Here is a 15,284-nt window from a genome sequence, read left to right as displayed (position 1 = left end):
CACACACACACACACACACACACACACACACACACACACACACACGCTGATTAAAATCAGGCACCAGGCATGAAGAGGTATACAACCAGTAGTAATTACAAACCTAATACTCATTTCCACATCTCTGTATAAACTCATTATAGAATTTAAGTGTATTTCTCCTTATGTTGTCAATTTAATTAAAATTGTTGTTTAGCCCACTACTCTGTGATGTTAATTCATATGACTAATAGGGTTAGCAAACCTTAATCTTTTAATAATGTCTAAGGATTTAATACTACACTAATTCATATCTCTGGTGCCTATTAAGCACAGCACCTAGCAGAAGAGTACATATATTTTAAATGAACAATCCAACATAAAGACTTTTTTATGAGACTGTTGGCTTATTTTGGGGAACTTTAACAACATTTTCAACCTTATAACTTTTCTTTATTGGTCAGGGTGCTTATTTTATCAAATCAAATTGTTTTAAATTTTTCTACCTTTTGGATATCATAAGAGACTAAAAATTTGAAGCAATGAACTTGCTTTGATAAACGGGCTTTTAAATTATTTCAGATCTTCAACCTGACCTGAGGGGGTGGGCAAGGGTAGTATCAACAGTTGGAAGAAAGAGAATCCACTTGCTAAAACAAGAATCATATCCACAAATAACCCAACACAAAGTTTTCTGCTATCCTTGGTCACTATCATCAGATAAACTTTTCCATAGGAAAAGTTACTGGTTTATCAAAATTACCCTCTTGCCTAGATGCAAGGAATAAACTGTTTACTCTATTTATAAGGACAAAAAATGAAACTCTTTCATTCTCAGTTAAGACAAGGTTGGAGTTTTATCCTAAGGATGATTTTTTATAAATTTATTTATTTTTGGCTGCGTTGCTGTGTGTGGGCTTTCTCTAGTTGCGGCGAGTGGGGGCTGCTCTTTGTTGCGGTGCGCAGGCTTCTCATCGCGGTGGCCTCTCTTGTTGTGGAACACAGGCTCTAGGCGTGCGGGCTTCAGTAGTTGTGGCTCGTGGGCTCTAGAGTGCAGGCTCAGTAGTTGTGATGCATGGCCTCAGTAGTTGTGGCGTGCAGGCTCAGTAGTTGTGGCGCATGGGCTTAGTTGCTCCGTGGCATGTGGGATCTTCCTGGACCAGGGCTCAAACCCGTGTCCCCTGCATTGGCAGGTGGATTCTTAACCACTGCACCACAAGGGAAGTCCCTCCTAAGAATGTTTTATTCAGAAATCAGGAAGGCTTCCAGTTATTCAGAAACTAGGGAGGGTCAAGACAGCAAACTATAAGGATTGCTGGCTCTCTCTCCCAAAATCAACCTTGAAAAACTTGAAAAGTGAGAGGGAATCATGGACCTGAGGAACCAACCAAAAACTTCAAGAAATCCACGTGTCAGCTGCTTTGAAAGAGGACTGCGGAAGAGGAAGACTATAGCCTTGGGTGAACAGCAGACACTGATGATGCAGAAAGAAGAGGTGAGAGAAAAATTTGCCTGGCTCTAACCTCCCCCATGTTGCATTAGCACAATTCTTGTCTGTCCCACCAACACAGAAATCAGGAGCAATAACCCAAGCTGCAAGTGCCATGGGGTAATAAGGAAGGGCAAAAATCTTACTGGGTCAGGAAAAGAGATGAGATCCGTCTTAGTCCATTTGGGCTGCTCTAACAAAAATACCACAGACTGGATGGCTCACAAACAACAGAAATTTACTTCTCACAGTTCTAGAGGCTGGAAGTCTGAGATAAGAGTGCCAGCATAGTTGAGTTCTGGTGAGAGTCCTCTTTTGGGTTGCAGACTACCAACTTCTCATTGTACTCTCACATGGCAGAGAGCAGAGCTGGGAAGCAAACTCTCTAGTGACTCTTTTTTTTTTTAATTAAAAAAAATTTTTTTTTAATGTCAGCTCATTTGGAGAATATAAGCTGAAACTTTTTTTTAAAATTAATTAATTATTCATTTGGTTGTGTTGCGTTTTAGTTGCGGTTCGCGTGCGGGGTCTTCATTGCGGTGCGTGGGCTCCAGAGCATGCAGACTCAGTAGTTGTGGCGTGGGCTCAGTAGCTGTGCCACACGAGCTCTCTAGCTGTGGCATGGGGGCTCTAGAGTAGGCGGGCTCAGTAGTTGTGGCAGGTGGGCTTAGTTGCCCTGCAGAATGTGGGATCTTAGTCCCGGGACCAGGGATTGAACCCGTGTCGCCTGTGTTGGAAGACACATTCCTAACTGGACCACCAGGGAAGTCTCTCTAGTGACTCTTGTAAGGGAACTAATCCCATTCATGAGGGTTCTGCCCTCATGACCTATTGAATCCTAATTACCTCGTTAAGTCTCCACCTGGCACACCAAAGGTTTCAACATATGAATTTGCAGGAGACATAAACATTCAATTCATAACAAAATCTAACCATCATTTAATTTTTTATCTTCTCCCCTTGCAAACTCCAGACTGGTTGGATTATAAACCATAGCAATTCCTGTTCCTGAATGTACAGGAAAACTGCATTTCTTAGCCGCCTTTTTAAAAAAAAAATTATTTATTTTATTTATTTATTCTTCACTCCGTTTGGTCTTCATTGCCGCGCGTGGGCTTTCTCTAATCGCAGCGAGTGGGGGCTACTCTTCGTTGTGGTGCACGGGCTTCTCATTGCGGTGGCTTCTCTTGTGGTGGAGCACGGGCTCCAGGATGCGTGGGCTCAGTAACTGCGGCACACGGACTTAGTTCCTTCACAGCATGTGGGATGTTCCTGGACCAGGGATTGAACCCATGTCCCCTGCAATAGCAGGCAGATTCTTAACCACTGTGCCACCAGAAAAGTCCCTTCCTAGCCTTCTTTACATTTGGGTCATGTAGCTGAGTTGTAGCCAAAGCAGCGTAGGCAGAAGAGATATAAGCCAATTTCAGAACTCATCCTTAAAGATATTCTATGAGGACCTCTAGCCTTCTCTTCCCCTCCTGCAACAACCTTGAAAACCACATTTGAGATGGTGGCCTCACAATACAGAAGGAACCTCGATCTCTAAGCCAAACTCTGTATGGGTGAGAAATAAACTTGTGTTGTATTAGGTACCAACAAATGTCAACAGTGATTCTATGGTACCTGAAACTCTTTAACTGCAAGCTCACCCCATCCCCTCTTCTGAAAATACACTCACTCTCCCTCTCACACACATTTCATTTTTTTAGACCTTGGATATACCTGTTCAGCTCCATTTCCAAACCCCAGATATGGGGAGACATAGTAGACAGTGGCTGTGTGCTGGTTAAATGAAATAAACCGTACTAAATAAGTTCAAAGAACCAAAAACATGAACAGACAATAAAATGTTAACTGATCACCTCCTTGGGGAAATGTACCATAAAGTTGAAAAGCAGACTGCCTCTAAAGCAGGAAAAGACAAGAAAAGAGAACCTTCCTTAGAGAGTCTACAAAGGAACATAGTCCTACTAACATCACTTTAGCACAGTGGGAATCATTGCAGATTTCTAACCTCCAGAACTGTAAGATAATAAATTCGTGCTGTTTTAAGCCACTAGATTTGTGGTGATTTGTTACAGCTGTTGCAGGAGCAATAGGAAACTAATACATATGTCTTGTGAGTTTTCCAGCTCTCATACCACCTATGTTCAGAGACATTTTTAGCATCTCTTACAGAACAAATTTAAAATAAAAGAGGGATCACATCATGAATCAACTGGATATTGTGTTCTTGATGATCAGGAGCCTGCCAAAAGGCATATCTCCACTCTCCCTAGAAGAGTTATTTCTCATACTATTCAGAAGAGAATCCTAACTCATCATAGCCACATATTAGCTGAAGGATAAAACACTTTCTAAACAGAGTTCACTTTTACTCAGTCACTTCATGTAACTAGTGTAGGGCTGATTATTGTGGAGTCATAAAATGAATATTTAGACACTGATGCTGTCACTTATTAATGCTGTAGCCTTTGGCAAGTCACTTATTTTTTCTGTTCTAGGGAACTGAGGAAATAAGTAGTCAGTAAAAATTTTCCATTTCACAAACTAGTAAAATTTCCAAAACAAAAATTGTTGCTAGGCTATTATTTTATAAAATAAAGAACATTTTAGCAGAATATATCTTCAAAAAAGACAACCGTTTAAATTGAATAAATTTAACTTTGTGCAAAAGCCAAGAACATTCTGGGAAGACCATGGTAGAAGCTGCATAATTTTTGAATCTCCCCAAATATCTCCACAAAAACAGACAGAGAGACCAGGTTAGCAAAAACAAACCCATAAACAAAATGTTAACCACAAAACTAGGTAAACACAAAAATACAACACCAACAACTATAAGACGTGCATGATATCCAACATCTGTGCAGGAAAGAGGAGAGGGTAACAACAGGGAGCAAAGAGGTATCTGAGAGCCACAAGAATCTCTATAAGCAGCAGGTATGTTCACAGCAAGCAAAGGTCCTCAACAAGGCCTGAAGTGAAGGGGCTGGAGCAGTCAAACCCTTATGAACTCCCAAACATTTGGACAAAGTTTCTTGTACATTGAGGAGAAACTGAAAACAGTCGAAATTCAGTAGGGAAGACACAATATGGACAAAATAAAAACAAAGTCCAGGAAATTCCCTGGCGATCCAGTGGTTAGGACTCTGCACTCTCACTTCCGAGGGCCTAGGTTCCATCCCCGTCAGGGAACTAAAAGCCCACAAGACATGTCACATGGCCAAAAAAAATTTTTTTTAATTAAAAAAATAAAGTAAAATAAAATAAAGAGAATATGGACAACACACAAAAATCAGCTTAAAAAAAAAAAGTCCAGACAAAAGCTAGAGAAGGGAATAAATAATTACTTCTAAGTAATTACTAAATAATTATTTACTTCTAAATACTTACTTTTAAAAATAAATAATTACTTACTTTTCTAAAATAATTACTTTAAAAAATTTTCACAACTCATTCAGAAAATTTCAAAGGGCTTAAAAATCATTATATTCTTAAAACAAATACACTCGTTACAATCAACTATAATCATTACAACTCAGAGCAAATCCAATAGTAATGTCAAATGATGCTGGATTCTTGATTTGGTAGAAATCACTGATGAAAAAAAAAATTAGAGATAGAAATTCTAGGCAGTGCCCAAATGACCATATCCCATAGAAAATAATCCAGAATACACTAAAACAAAAGTAGGAAGAAAGAAAAAAAGATCATCGCTTACATTCACCACCAAAATATGAAATACTCTTAAAATCTTAGTGTGTTTTCTTTGCCACTTTTGTTTTACATATTTATATATGTGCAACCAATGTCTAAACATACTTGACTTTTTTCACAATATTATATCATAAGCATTTTTCTTCAGACCACTTCAATGGTTGTTTAATATTCCATTGGATGGCAATATCATTGTTTCCTGTTATGAATATCACTAGAAGGAACATCATTTTGGCAGCTCTTAAAAATCTCATTTGGGGCTTCCCTGGTGGCGCAGTGGTTAAGAGTCCGCCTGCCGATGCAGGGAACACGGGTTCGTGCCCCGGTCCGGGAAGATCCCACATGCCGCGGAGCGGCTGGTCCCGTGAGCCATGGCCGCTGAGCCTGCGCGTCCAGAGCCTGTGCTCTGCAACGGGAGAGGCCACAGCAGTGAGAGGCCCATGTACCGCAAAAAAACAAACAAAAAAATCTCATTAATATTAAATGTGGCAATGTTAAAGAGTAGTCTAAATTTTTATCCACTGACAGGCAAATAATACAGTCTTTTGTTTTTCATAAAGTAATTCCTAAAATTAAGAGCCTGTTTTAGAAGAAAAATGATTCCAAAAAACTTCAGTGAAGAAAATAATTAATTTCTCTAATTTTTAAGGTATATTTACATGTAGACCAAAAGCTTCCAGAGCCAGCTATTAATCATGTGACAAAATATTTTAAATGAGATTTTACTTCTAAAATGGCTAACAAACAAAAATATAGGCATTTTAAAGATGGGTATGAAGTTTTTAATTTAAACTAAAATGAAAATTAATCACCTGCAAGAAATAAAGGCAATAGAAACTAAGCCACTGAAATCCTAAGCTGAGTTTCTTAACCAGTAAAGAATCGCGAGGAAACTCAATGAGTTTTTGTATATGAACTTCCTAAGTTACCGTTCACCTACCCAAATGAATTAGAATAATCTTGCCCACTGTGCCAGCTCATGCCACTGAATAAAATGTTCTACTTTGGGAGATCTTAAGCTATATCACACAATATCTGTAGCTTCCATGCTGGTAACAAGTTGTTTGACATAAATTAAGGAAATAGCCTCAATTTACATTAAATTTAAAAGATAATAAGAGTATTAAACTACTAATTAGTTTCAAGACATGCTGCTTAAAGGTCTGCCATACTTCAGAAAATGTCATTAAAAAAATGAATTTAAATATCTTTAAAAACTTTTGGTTTTATGTATATGATTGAGACAATGCAAAACAGCATTTCAACACCCCAATACAAATAGTATCTGTAAGAAACTACCATTCAAATTCCATCCAAGAAGTAGAGCAATAATGCACATTTTTTTTCTAATTATGTTATGAACACTTATATCCTTGTACCTTAACATAAAATTACATGCTCTTAGGTCATACTTGGTAAGACGTTACTTCCTAAAATCAAAACATTATTTAAAATAAATACATAAATAAGAAAATGCACACTGTAGGGGTGAAAACTTTTCCTTGATCCTCTTGGGATCCCTGGTTGGGCCTGAACAGTAAACTGACAAAGACAGATTAACAAGAGAAAAGCAGACAAGTTTATTTAATATAAGTTTTACATGACATGGGAGCCTTCAAAAGGAAATGAAGGTGTGAAGAAAACAGGCCCGAGCATTTTTACACTAGGTTTACGATGAAGAGTGGAAAGTCATGGAAAAACGTTACAGGACAAAAGGGTATGAGCCAAGGGTAGTAAACTGGGGAAAACTTAGCAAGGCCTGTGCGTTCAGATTCCTTTTGGTATCCTCCATCTTTGAAGATAAGGATGTTCTTTTCCTTCAGATAGAGGAAGGGCACCTCTCACATGAGGGTCTTATGACCTGTTTCAGTGAGGAAAGGGGAGGTCTGAGAGTCCTTCCTGCACCTGCCGTTTCTCAAAATCCTTCAGCTTTAAAATATTCAATATGCCAAGGTATCATATTTTGGGGTAGCGTGTTCTGAACCCTGTCAACACAAAATGAAAATATCCTACAAATTACCCTTTCCTAACTATATATTATTTAGGATCATAGAGCACAGTGAACAAAACAAGCAAATACTAATCAAAAGAAAGCGAAGTGGCTGTATTAATATTAGACAAAGTGAAACAAGAAACATTACCAAGACTAAGGACATTCAAGGGTTTAAATCACTTACAAGACATAAATAATCCTAAATATATAAGCACTTCACAACAAAATGTCAAAATACAAGAGGCGAAAATTGATGAAAGGAACAACAGACAAATCTGTGATTACAGTTGGAAACTTCACCATACCTCTCTTAGTAATTAAAAGAATAAGTACTCAGAAAATCAGTAAAGATAGAGAGGACTCAGTGTTATCAACCAACTTGACCTATTTGATATTTATAGACAGCTCTACCCAGCATAGGAAAATACACAATCTTTTCAAGTACACATGGCACGTTTACCAAAAAAGACCCTATTCTGGTCCATAAAAAAAGACCTCAACACATGGATAAGAACTGAAATCATACAAGTGATGTTATCTTACCACAAAATAAACTAGAAATCATTAACAAAAAGGTATCTCAAGAATCCCCAAACACTTCTAAATAACACATGGTTCAATAGGAAGAGTAGGGTTTCCCTGGTGGCGCAGTGGTTGAGAGTCCGCCTGCTGATGCAGGGGACACGGGTTCGTACCCCGGTCCGGGAAGATCCCACATGCTGTGGAGGGGCTGGGCCCGTGAGCCATGGACGCTGAGCCTGTGCGTCCAGAGCCTGTGCTCCACAACGGGAGAGGCCACAACAGTGAGAGGCCTGTGTACCGCTAAAAAAAAAAAAAAAAAAAGGAAGAGTAAAGGGAAATTTTCAAATATTTCAAACCGTATAAAAATGGAAACACAACAACGGAAATTTGTGGGATATGGCTAGATCAGTGCTTAGAAGGAATTTATAGTATTAAACACATGTATTAAAAAGGAGAGGAGGGTTCCCTTCTCTCCACATCCTCTTCAGCATTTATTGTTTATAGATATTTTGATGATGGCCATTCTGACCAGTGTGACGTGATACCTCACTGTAGTTTTCACTTGCATTTCTCTAATACTTAGTGATGTTGAGCATCTTTTCATGTGCTTTTTGGCCATATATATGTCTTCTGTGGAGATATGTCTATTTAGATCTTCTGCTGATTTTCTGATTGGGTTATTTGTTTTTTTGATATTGAGCTGAATGAGTTGTTTGTATATTTTGGAGATTAATCCCTTGTCAGTTGCTTCATTTGCAAATGTTGGTGGGAATGTAAATTGGTGCAGCCACTATGGAGAACAGTATGTAGGTTCCTTAAAAAAACTAAAAATAGAACTATCATATGACCCAGCAATCCCACTCCTTGGCGTATATGCAGAGAAAACCATAATTCGAAAAGATGCATGTACCTCACTGTTCACTGCAGCACTATTTACAACAGCCAGGACATGGAAGCAACCTAAATGTCCATTAACAGAGGAATGGTTAAAGAAGATGTGGTATGTATATACAATGGAATATTACTCAGCCATAAAAAAAGAACAAAATAATGCCATTTGCAGCAATATGGATGGACCTAGAGATTATCATACTGAGTGAAGTAAGTCAGACACAGAAAGACAAGTATCATATGATATCGCTTACATGTGGAATCTAAGAAAAAAAGGGTACAGGGACTTCCCTGGTGGTCCAGTGGCTAAGACTCCATGCTTCCAATGCAGGGGGCCCAGGTTCGATCCCTGGGCAGGGAACTAGATCCCACGTGCCGCAACTAAGAGTTCCCATGCCACAACTAAAAAGATCCCGCATGCCATGCAACTAAAGATCCCACATGCTGCACCTGAAGAACCTGCATGCAGCGATGAAGATCCCACGTGCTGCAACTAAGACCCAGTGCAGCCAAATAAATAAATAAATAAATATTTTTTTTTAAAAAGTACAAATGAACTTATTTACAAAACAGAAGTAGAGTCATGGATGTAGAAAACAAACTTATAGTTACGGAGGGATAAGTGGGGGTAGGGATAAACTGGGAGATTAGAACTGACATATACACACTACTATATATAAAATAGATAACTAATAAGAACCTGCTGTATAGCACAGGGAACTCTATTCAATACTCTGTAATGGCCTATATGGGAAAAGAATCTAAAAAAAAAAAGAGTGGATATATGTATATGTATAACTGATTTACTTTGCTGTACGCCTAAAACTAATACAACATTGTAAATCAACTGTACTCCCATAAAAATTTTTAGAAAAGGCGGGGGGGGGGGAGGACAGCCTCTCATTAGTACTTAAGCTTCTGCCTTTAAAAAAATGCAAAATTAAGAGAAAATTAAACTCAGAGTAAACAGAAGGATAGAAATGGTAAAGAGCAAAAATCAATGAAACTGAAAATGTGAAATCAACATAGAAAAATCAATGAAACCAAACGCTGGTTCTTTGAAAAGAGCAATGAAATTGATACCCTTTTGGCCAGACTGATCAAGATAAAAATAAAGATGACATATATTGCCAATATCAGGAAGAAGAGGATATTAAAACAATCCCATAGACATTAAAAAGATAAAAAGGGAATATTACAAATAACTTCACACCTATAAATTTGACAAACTCCTTGAAAGATACAATCTACCAAAGCTAACTCAGTAAGAATAGATAACCAGAATGGGCCTACATCTATTAAAGAAATTGAATTCACAGATTTAAAAACCTTCCACAGAGAAAACTCCAGCCCCAGAGGATATAAGATCTCTTAATCCTCTTTCTTTCCTGGAAAACTCCTTCCTGAGGAGGCTTCTCTCAAATCTGGACCATCTGCTTTCTAGGCCTGCTTTATAGCTGTCCTTCCTGGGACATCATTTCAATGTTTTCCTGGGTTGAATTTACTATTTCCTACACTCCAGGTCTTTCTTTCACTTCTTTATTTTGTTAGAGCACAACTTCTGAGGCTTTTCAGGTGTGAAAACATCTTTGTTCTAACTCCCATACTTCACTGATTGTTAACTAGCCATACTGCTGGTCAAGAACACTGATGCTGATATATTCAATTCTTTTTTCTTTTTAGGTTTTCTCTCTGGAACCTTACTATTTCTTTCTTTTTTATTCTTGGTGCTGTGAAATTTCACAAACATGTGCCTATGGCTAGGCTTTTTTATTTTTTTTAAATTGAGCACTCTTAGGAACAGAAACATAGAATGCTGTACGCCTGGTTTTTAATGAAGGTTATTTTTGTTGGGGTGATAGAATTTGGGGCAATGTTTTGCTGTCAACTTTTTATTTATTTATGTTGCTTGAAAGAGTGTATAATGGTTATGCATTTATTATTTTCTTAATAAATGAAAAGAGGTAGTTGTAAAATAATACAGTATGACCACTGTTATATTAAGAAAATAAAAAAGCAAGCAAACCAAAACCGTGTGTTTGGATACATATATACACATAAGGAAATGCATAAAGAAAGGTCTGAAAGCATTCATTCCAGGATTCTACAGTTTCTATAATAACCACTAAGAGAATTACAAAGCATGTATAACTTCTGAAATAAAAGAAGGTAAAAAAATGGAATAATACAAAATATGAATGGATGAAATGATCCATCTACCAAATGCTCCAATTTTAAGATAAAGATGTCCCACTGGATTTTTAAAAATCCAATTCTATGTCCACATTAATCAAAAGAAGGCTGATACAGCTATACCAAAATCAGAAAGAGGTCACAGATTGGAGAAGACTCAGGAAACATGACAACTAAATACAATGTGGGATCTGGATTGAGTCCTAGAAAAGAAAAAGAACACTACTGTAACGGGAAAACTAGTGATAATGTATAGTGACTAGTATTGTAACAATATTAATTTCGTGGTTTTGACTGTACTATGTACTAGTATTGTATTGTACTATGATTATACATTGTGTTAACATTAGAAGCAGGGTGAAAGGTTTACAGGAACTATCTGTACTATTTTTGCAACTTTTCAGGAAGTCTAAAATTATTTCAAAATAGTTTTCAAAAAATCAGATTAGACATTGAAACAAACAGCATTACTAGAGATAAAAAGGAACACTTCTTCATGGAACAAAGGTTCAATTCATAGGAAGACAGACTAATTAGAAAGTTGACTACGCTTCTAATAACATGACTTCAAAATAAATAAGTCAAAAATTGACAGAAAACTCCTAGGGAGAAATAGAATCCAAAATTACACAGCGAGATTTAACACACAGTAAACTGTCAGTAACTGACAATCAAGCACGGGTGTGTGCACGTATACACACACACACACACACACACATATGCGCACACACACACACACATGCACACACACACACAAATTAGTAAGGAAAGAGAAGATTTTAACAACAGCATTAACAAACTTCACCTACTAGTCACATATAAAGCACTGTACCCATCAATTGCAGAAGTTACATCACACATACACACACACACACAGTCATACTCATACATTTTTTAAAAAGCCAGATACAAAGCTCATTTCAATGATTATGCAATTGAAAATACCTGATGGTAGATACATGGGTATTAACTTTTTATTTATTCATTGAACTGTCCACATATATTTATATACTTCTTTTTTACATGTACTGAATTTTACAATAAAGATATTTAAAAGTTAACTGATCTATATTATTTACTTATATACTCATTTATTTATTTTTTCAGTTTTTCAAAACTTGTTCCACAGTAGCAAAAACCTCAAGATAAAACTATGAAGATGAGGCTTCCCTGGTGGCGCAGTGGTTGAGAGTCCGCCTGCCGATGCAGGGGACGCGGGTTCGTGTCCCGGTCCGGGAAGATCCCACATGGCCGCGGAGGGGCTGGGCCAGTGAGCCATGGCCACTGAGCCTGCGCGTCCGGAGCCTGTGCTCCGCAACGGGAGCGGCCACAACAGTGAGAGGCCCGCGTACCGCAAAAAAAAAAAAAATAATAAATAATAATAATAATATCCTCAAATATGTTTAAGATGATAAAAACATATTGAATCTATGTTTATAAAAAACTTCAAGGAGAATTATTCCTTTTACTAAAAATTTTCTGAAATTAGTAAGAGCACTTTATTGGTTAGCTATTGCTACCTAATAAAACACCCCAAAACTTAGCAGCTTAAAACAATGCACATTTGTTATCTCACAGTTTCTGGGGAATTGGGTTTTGCTCAGTTAGGTTCTCAGTTCAGAGTCTCTCACAAGGTTGCAGCCACAGTGTCAGCCAGGGCGACAGTCATCTCAAAGCTTAACTCGGACACTATCTCCCAACTTCCATCAGTGGCTGTTGGCAGGATTCAGGTCCTAGGGGGTTGCTGGTCTGCACAGGCTACTGGCCAAAGGCTCCCCTCAATTCCTTGATGGGTGAGGCTATCTATAGGTCAACTCATGATATGGCAGCTGGCTTCATCAAAGTGAGCAAGCAAGAGTGCGCCAGAAAAAAGGAAATTATAGTCTTTTATAATCTAATCCCATAAGTGACATCCCACCACTTTTGCCATATTCTAATACAAGGTCTAGTCTACAGTCAAGGGAAAGGTATTACAGAAGACTGTGACTACACAGATACAGGGTTATCTTAGAAGGCCGCCTATCATAAGCAGCATAATAGAAAAAGCAACTGGAATAAAAAGTTAGAACTGGATTCTAGCAACTATGGAACTATACACAATCTCTCAAGGCCTTAGTATTTTCACTGAAAAAAACTGAGAGGGACGCCTAAACGACCTCAAGGGTTACTTAAATTCTCAATTCTGTATTTCTCTACTGTGTCTTTTGGAAAGGATTACCAAGGATTAGAGATACTCGGTCAAAATGCCTCATTTTACAAAAGAGAGCTGAGTTGCAGGAAGGGTTAACACAGACAGGTAGTAAACCACACTCATCCGCTATTATGCTCAGTGCTCTTTGCACTGTAACGTATTCCTTTCGCAATTAATGCCCTAGAACAACACTACCTTTATTTATAACAGTCTCAAAATCCAATAAATTCAAAAGGAAGAGAGAATAATAGTACTAACAAGAGCAGCCAGAATTGGATAATGTTGTGCATGTGCTCCGCAACGGGAGCGGCCACAACAGTGAGAGGCCCGCGTACCGCAAAAAAAAAAAAAATAATAAATAATAATAATAATATCCTCAAATATGTTTAAGATGATAAAAACATATTGAATCTATGTTTATAAAAAACTTCAAGGAGAATTATTCCTTTTACTAAAAATTTTCTGAAATTAGTAAGAGCACTTTATTGGTTAGCTATTGCTACCTAATAAAACACCCCAAAACTTAGCAGCTTAAAACAATGCACATTTGTTATCTCACAGTTTCTGGGGAATTGGGTTTTGCTCAGTTAGGTTCTCAGTTCAGAGTCTCTCACAAGGTTGCAGCCACAGTGTCAGCCAGGGCGACAGTCATCTCAAAGCTTAACTCGGACACTATCTCCCAACTTCCATCAGTGGCTGTTGGCAGGATTCAGGTCCTAGGGGGTTGCTGGTCTGCACAGGCTACTGGCCAAAGGCTCCCCTCAATTCCTTGATGGGTGAGGCTATCTATAGGTCAACTCATGATATGGCAGCTGGCTTCATCAAAGTGAGCAAGCAAGAGTGCGCCAGAAAAAAGGAAATTATAGTCTTTTATAATCTAATCCCATAAGTGACATCCCACCACTTTTGCCATATTCTAATACAAGGTCTAGTCTACAGTCAAGGGAAAGGTATTACAGAAGACTGTGACTACACAGATACAGGGTTATCTTAGAAGGCCGCCTATCATAAGCAGCATAATAGAAAAAGCAACTGGAATAAAAAGTTAGAACTGGATTCTAGCAACTATGGAACTATACACAATCTCTCAAGGCCTTAGTATTTTCACTGAAAAAAACTGAGAGGGACGCCTAAACGACCTCAAGGGTTACTTAAATTCTCAATTCTGTATTTCTCTACTGTGTCTTTTGGAAAGGATTACCAAGGATTAGAGATACTCGGTCAAAATGCCTCATTTTACAAAAGAGAGCTGAGTTGCAGGAAGGGTTAACACAGACAGGTAGTAAACCACACTCATTCCGCTATTATGCTCAGTGCTCTTTGCACTGTAACGTATTCCTTTCGCAATTAATGCCCTAGAACAACACTACCTTTATTTATAACAGTCTCAAAATCCAATAAATTCAAAAGGAAGAGAGAATAATAGTACTAACAAGAGCAGCCAGAATTGGATAATGTTGTGCAAGATATCTTTTTCTCTCATCAAACCCTAAAGCTATCTCTGTAGGTGGCATGTGAGATGAAACTGAATTATACTCTGCCCATCCCCAGTCCCAGGTATCTGGACATATTAGTAATAAGGGTATTTGCTGGAAGGAAAGTATGAAAGCAACAGATAATAGATCACAGCAGAGAAATATAGTCACCTTAAACAAAGTAAACAAGATTAAGTATAACTTAAATGAAGTATCTAAAATTAGAAACTGCAACCAGAAAGGGCAAGGTTTGTCCCCACTGGAATCCTAGAAAATGGACAGTCTCAGAAGTCAACAATAGCAATGCACGCAATGAAGGCAAAGTCCACGGGAGCAGGTACTCAAGGAAGCTAATGACAACAACTGAACTGACAGATATATCCTTATGAACACAGAAGCATCAATCAGGATCTAGTATCATTACACATTTCTACTACATAAATACTCTATTTGCTCCTATATCAGGTAGGGGTGGGAGGCGGTTTTCACTTGTCGGAGAATCCCCTCCACCAGTATAAACCCTTTACCAGCCATAATAATTTGTAATGACTCAAACTCTGGTGCAAAAAGTGCAGTGAAAACATTGCATATAAGTACAACTGTTGTGTGTGGCAATTATAAAGCAGAAAAGTATTTGTATTAGTCAAAATATGTGTGTGCATATATACACACATAAATCAATGCATAACTGGATCCAAAATTTCTATATAAGAAAGGCTTAAGGACCCTAGTGGGTTGGTGGTGGAAACTGGGGCCCAGTGGTTATCTTAAATCTGGGTCTGCATAACAATCAAGCAAGATCATCCATATCAAAGAAAACATCACATT

The 15,284-nt window shown here is 37.9% G+C and overlaps 1 protein-coding gene and 1 non-coding gene across 11 annotated transcripts in view; one reads left to right on the top strand and one right to left on the bottom strand.

Annotated features, from left to right (window-relative positions):
- MIPOL1 (mirror-image polydactyly 1) overlaps window positions 1–15,284 on the bottom strand; it is a 320,015-nt gene that overhangs the window by 301,717 nt on the left and 3,014 nt on the right. The window lies entirely within an intron of this gene.
- On the top strand, window positions 8,886–8,958 carry TRNAW-CCA (transfer RNA tryptophan (anticodon CCA)). The gene has a single exon. It is a non-coding gene; the product is annotated as a tRNA-Trp (tRNA).

This window comes from Physeter macrocephalus, chromosome 11 (assembly GCF_002837175.3).
Source record: "Physeter macrocephalus isolate SW-GA chromosome 11, ASM283717v5, whole genome shotgun sequence".
Classification (NCBI taxonomy): domain Eukaryota; kingdom Metazoa; phylum Chordata; class Mammalia; order Artiodactyla; family Physeteridae; genus Physeter; species Physeter macrocephalus.
The sequence above is the reverse complement of the archived record's forward strand: the minus strand, read 5'-3'. Positions and strand labels throughout refer to the sequence as shown.